Source organism: Syngnathus scovelli, chromosome 19 (genome assembly GCF_024217435.2).
Source record: "Syngnathus scovelli strain Florida chromosome 19, RoL_Ssco_1.2, whole genome shotgun sequence".
Taxonomy (NCBI): Eukaryota; Metazoa; Chordata; class Actinopteri; order Syngnathiformes; family Syngnathidae; genus Syngnathus; species Syngnathus scovelli.
The window spans coordinates 3,620,348-3,626,133 of record NC_090865.1 but is presented as its reverse complement, the minus strand read 5'-3'; positions in this window follow the sequence as shown (position 1 = coordinate 3,626,133).

The window sequence follows — 5,786 nt, the reverse complement described above, 5'->3', positions numbered from 1 at the left end:
AAAAAGAATACCTTGACACTGAATGCGAATTTTGCCCATTACCGTATTTAAATTAGACAGCTGCTGCGTTAGTAGACATCTTTTTTTTTTTTTTTTTTTTTTCTATTGCAAGGTTGCAATGCAAAGTGTTACATTTGTGTGACAAAGAGAAATAACCCAAAGTTGAGCCGAGGGAACAAATCATTTGATGAAGCGCCGGAGGCTTTCGCCGCCGTCGTTTATTGTGGCGACGCAAGAAAAGACGGCTACGACAAAGAGCCGTGACAAATAGCTTTGACACTCCAGTCAGTGATACAAACATCAGGCTTTGTGTCTCAAACCACCGAAGACCTGCCAAAGCCGTCGTGATGAATCACACGGCGTCCAAAATCTGCCAGCTTGTAAACTTCGCAAAATAAATAGCGCTTTTTATTGCTGTATTTAGTCAGGTTAAGGCCCAAAAAAAAATCTTATGGAGCAAAAAAAAATGTTTTAATTAATTACAAATATTTTTAAGGTTTTGCACCTGTTAAAAATAAATAAATTGTCTGTTTTGGCATTTCTGCAGCTGTAATGTAAAACCAGGGAATATCAACATTTGAGAATGACTATTGTCTTTAGGCTATTAAGAATAATCGGAACCTCAATGAATTTTATGTGACCCTCTTAAATCCGAGCTCTCGAGACACAAAATGGTCCTAAATGACTTGGACGCTAAGGCTACTTAAATAAAGGTCACATTAGCATATAATAGATCTCTATTGAGTTGTTAGCATGAAATGTGAAGTTTTTTTCTTTCGAAAGGTTAAAGGTGCAACAATGACAAAATATTCGTGCTTCTTGACATCTGAATTGCAGCCCATTAAAAATAAAAATATATAATAAAAAAAAAATCCCTAGTATCTTTGATCACCGCCTCTGAAGATAAGTACTACAGCAAATTCTAAATACTGCTTTTGCTATTCATGAACGGTTCCCAGCAGGATTGAGAAGCGAGTGATTAATTTGATTGGTTTCCCCCTTTGGCGTTACATTCTCCGACTTGCGCCGGGAGTTTTCCCAGCGAGCCGAACAGATGGGACCGCTTGGCGACTCCTGATGACATTTATTTGCATGTAAAGTCTCACCTCAGTGCACATTTTTAAATTAGCACTTTCTCGCTACCAAATCCCGCTAGCATTATTATTCAGCAATATAATAGCAAAGATGATATCAAGTCATTTTGCTTTTATTTCACAAGGCATTTCATCTGTTTCAATTTCCGCGAGCTACCAGGAAAAGCAGAATTGCATGAATGAAAATAATAATTGGCTCAAATAATGCATTTTGTTTGCTTCGGATAACCTTGGCTGTCAAATTGGGAGTTGCAATAGAGCAATCACCTGAAAGCGTGACAGGATTTCTATGAAAGTGATTGTCATTTTACTGAAACCCCTTTAAAATAATAAAATCATACATAGTTTATTCGTTAACTCATTTTTGACGTTATAAATTGCTATAATGGGTATCAACTTTGAGGGCTGTGGCAAACAAAAAAAGAAAAGAAAAAAAAAGCTAAAAAATGTGGATATAAATTGTTTACTCTCAAGTGTTTAAAATAAATGAATGATTTAATAATTCTTATTATAAAATTGTGCATAATTCATATGTGTAGGATTTGAGAATAGCTCGGTATCTTGAATTTATTAGCTAATGTTAAATATGCTAAATATGAAAAAAAATTAAAAAAATATGTTAAACAAGGGGGCGGCTCGGTGGCGCACTGGGTAGCACGTCCGCCTCACAGTTAGGAGGGTGCGGGTTCGATTCCACCTCCGGCCCTCCCTGTGTGGAGTTTGCATGTTCTCCCCGGGCCCGCGTGGGTTTTCTCCGGGCACTCCGGTTTCCTCCCACATTCCAAAAACATGCTTGGTAGGCCGATTGAAGACTCCAAATTGTCCCTAGGTGTGAGTGTGAGTGCGATTGGTTGTCTGTCTCTGTGTGCCCTGCGATTGGCTGGCAACCAGTTCAGGGTGTCCCCCGCCTACTGCCCGATGACGGCTGGGATAGGCTCCAGCACGCCCGCGACCCCCGTGGGGACTAAGCGGTTCAGAAAATGGATGGATGGAGGATAAATAAATAATAATAATAAATATCTTAAACAAGGTTATGATGTCATCAATTGGCAAATGACCCAAAAAAAAATCAAAACAAACTATTATAGATATAAAAGAGTCTTTTTTTTCTAGATCCAGTCCTCAACGCAATCCATTGTGCTCAGTTCTGCTGTGTTGCAAACCCACCGCAGCTTGGCTTTATGAATAATTAATCCCCGACCACGCTTTCTTGAAACGTTCCGAAAGGAGGACAATCCTCCAGTTTTATGGTTTTTGATCATTAAACCTATACGAAGACTGAACGGATGGCTAGTCGACCTTTGCATTATTCATACGTTTCAACCAAAAAGCTTAAATGACTGATCACACCAAGTTGACGTCTTGGTTTGAACATTTTAATGCTTTCCAAATGAGAAACAAAACTGTATTTTTATTTGTATTCTCATTTTACTCTTCACAGCCCGGTAATGACTGTGCTTCTGTATAAGGGTCATAATGAACATGCTTTTTGAAAGACTCCAAAACAACAACAACTTGAATTATGCTCGTATTAAATCTGTGATTAATTGAACATTTTTATTCATTAGTTAAATTACAAATGCAAAGGGCCACCTCCGTTGTTAACTCGTGCGCCTACGTGTGAGTACATCTCATTAGACCGAGTCAATTCCTTATTGTTAAAAATGTATTAAAAAGAATGGAGTCATTGACTATATTTGGCATGTAATGGAAAAAAAAAAAAAAAAAAAAAAAAGATATGGCCTCATCATTAAAAATCCATGTAGGGCCCTCCAGAGCTGAGCAGAGATGATTTCACGCTTGGCTGCGTCATTTGCTAGGTGAGCCGCTACCTCACACACACACACACACACACACACACACACAAAACAGCCACCATATCAGAGTGTGACGTCCTTGGTTCGCTCTTCTTACGTGAGGCTCGCTGGGATGGATGTGATGGAGCTAATGGAGCAAGGAGAACAGCGAGGAGGTTGGTTTGGTATCTGGACCACTGCAGGTAACTTTCATTGACAGTCATTTTTAAATGGACCTCCTCTTGATTATAGATATCAAGATATTTTTAAATATTACATTTCAAGGCCATAAAAATGAAACATTTCACAAATAGGGCATTTAAAAAAAAATAGTTTTGGAACAACCCTGACAGAGGGCAGACTGAAATGCAATAATGAGGCAAAAAAAATGATTCCACGAAGAACATCTGCAGTTCTCTCATCATCAACTTTTTTTTTTTTGCCTCTTATTAATGTGATATTCTTAGACTCTCCTTAGCAGACCAGCAGACAAGATGTTCAATCAACTATGCATGACTTGACCTTAATGGGTTTTTCACTGGGAGGCTTGGCTTGGTTATTAGAGAACCAGCTCGTGTGGAACAACCTTGGCCCCTGGGGAGAAAAATTACAATGGTGGAGAGGAAAACCACATTATGGCTGAAGGGAAAGCGTTGCTGATGTTCTTGGCTGATGCGGACACTTTCCATCTCTTACATGACAAACAAAATTAATTCAACCCAACTAGGGTTAGGGTCTCGTACGAGATTTAGGGTTTCAAAGTAGGGTTTAAAGCTAGGCTTAGGGTCTCAAAGTAGGGTTTCATACGAGATTTAGGGTTTCAAAATAGAGTTTAAAGTTAGGCTCAGGGCTTCCAAGTAGGGGTTTATACTAGAGTTAGGGTTCCAAAGTAGGGTTTAAAGCTAGGCTTAGGGTCTCAAAGTAGGGGTTTATACTAGAGTTAGGGTTCCAAAGTAGGGTTTAAAGCTAGGCTTAGGGTTTCCAAGTAGGGTTTCATATGAGATTTAGGGTTTCAAAGTAGGGTTTAAAGCTAGGGTTAGGGCTTCAAAGTAGGGTTTTATACTAGAGTTAGGGTTTCAAAGTAGGGTTTAAAGCTAGGGTTGGGGTCGCAAAGTAGGGTTTTATACTAGAGTTAGGGTTTCAAAGTAGGGTTTAAAGCTAGGCTTAGGGTTTCCAAGTAGGGTTTCATATGAGATTTAGGGTTTCAAAGTAGGGTTTAAAGCTAGGGTTAGGGCTTCAAAGTAGGGTTTTATACTAGAGTTAGGGTTTCAAAGTAGGGTTTAAAGCTAGGCTCAGGGCTTCCAAGTAGGGTTTTATACTAGAGTTAGGGTTTCAAACTAGGGTTTAAAGCTAGGGTTAGGGCTTCAAAGTAGGGTTTTATACTAGAGTTAGGGTTTCAAAGTAGGGTTTAAAGCTAGGCTCAGGGCTTCCAAGTAGGGTTTTATACTAGAGTTAGGGTTTCAAAGTAGGGTTTAAAGCTAGGCTTAGGGTCTCAAAGTCGGGTTTCATACTAGATTTAGGGTTTCAAAGTGGGGTTTAAATTAGGCTCAGGGCTTCCAAGTAGGGTTTTATACTAGAATTAGGGTTCCAAAGTAGGGTTTAAAGCTAGGCTTAGGGTCTCAAAGTAGGGTTTCATATGAGATTTAGGGTTTCAAAGTAGGGTTTAAAAAGCTAGGCTCAGGGCTTCCAAGTAGGGTTTTATACTAGAGTTAGGGTTCCAAAGTAGGGTTTAAAGCTAGGCTTAGGGTCTCAAAGTAGGGTTTCATACGAGATTTAGGGTTTCAAAGTAGGGTTTAAAGCTAGGCTCAGGGCTTCCAAGTAGGGTTTTATACGAGAGTTAGGGTTTCAAAGTAGGGTTTAAAGCTAGCCTTAGGGTCTCAAAGTAGGGTTTCATACAAGATTTAGGGCTTCAAAGTAGGGTTTAAAGCTAGGCTCAGGGCTTCCAAGTAGGGTTTTATACTAGAGTTAGGGTTCCAAAGTAGGGTTTCATACGAGATTTAGGGTTTCAAAGTAGGGTTTAAAGCTAGGCTCAGGGCTTCCAAGTAGGGTTTTATACGAGAGTTAGGGTTTCAAAGTAGGGTTTAAAGCTAGCCTTAGGGTCTCAAAGTAGGGTTTCATACAAGATTTAGGGTTTCAACGTAGGGTTTAAAGCTAGCCTTAGGGTCTCAAAGTAGGGTTTCATACAAGATTTAGGGCTTCAAAGTAGGGTTTAAAGCTAGGCTTAGGGCTTCAAAATAGGGTTTCATATGAGATTTAGGGTTTTTTAAATATTTGACCAGTTTTTACTCATCTGATTTGAAAACGAGTTATTTGTCAGTTTGTTTTGTAGCTTTTACTGTATACACATATTTCATAATGGCCCTCCGAAAGAAGCTATGACTAAATGCGGCCCGCGAAAAAAAACATCCCTGGCTTAAAACAACGGCAGCCATTTAGTAGAGACAAGGCTCAATCATCAGGGCTGTGTTTACCCTCATTCCAATTCTCGCACGTCTGTAAATAAGCACACAAAATGGCCCGGCGGAGGATTAATTTTCTCCTCCAGCTGTGTACTCTAATTGGGATAATAAGCCGAAAGGTTATCAGTGCGCTACGAGGCAGCGGCATAATTCAAGCACCTTGTCCAATTTCTCTTCTCGCTCCTTTTGTTTTCCTTCAGCAGCCCTCCAGTGCATTAAGTGGATCTTAAAGGACACTGAATCTCCAGTTAAGGTTACTAATACTTGATTGGACACAATCACCTTTGAATTTTAAGCGTGACAACATGAAGTCAAGTCAAGTCATAGAAATTATTTTTCAGTATTGAGATTCAAAAGTTCCTTCAGTGAGGTCAGCCAAGTCTTTTTGCAATGTATTTTATTATGTAGCTCACCAACATTTTTATTTAAAATTATGT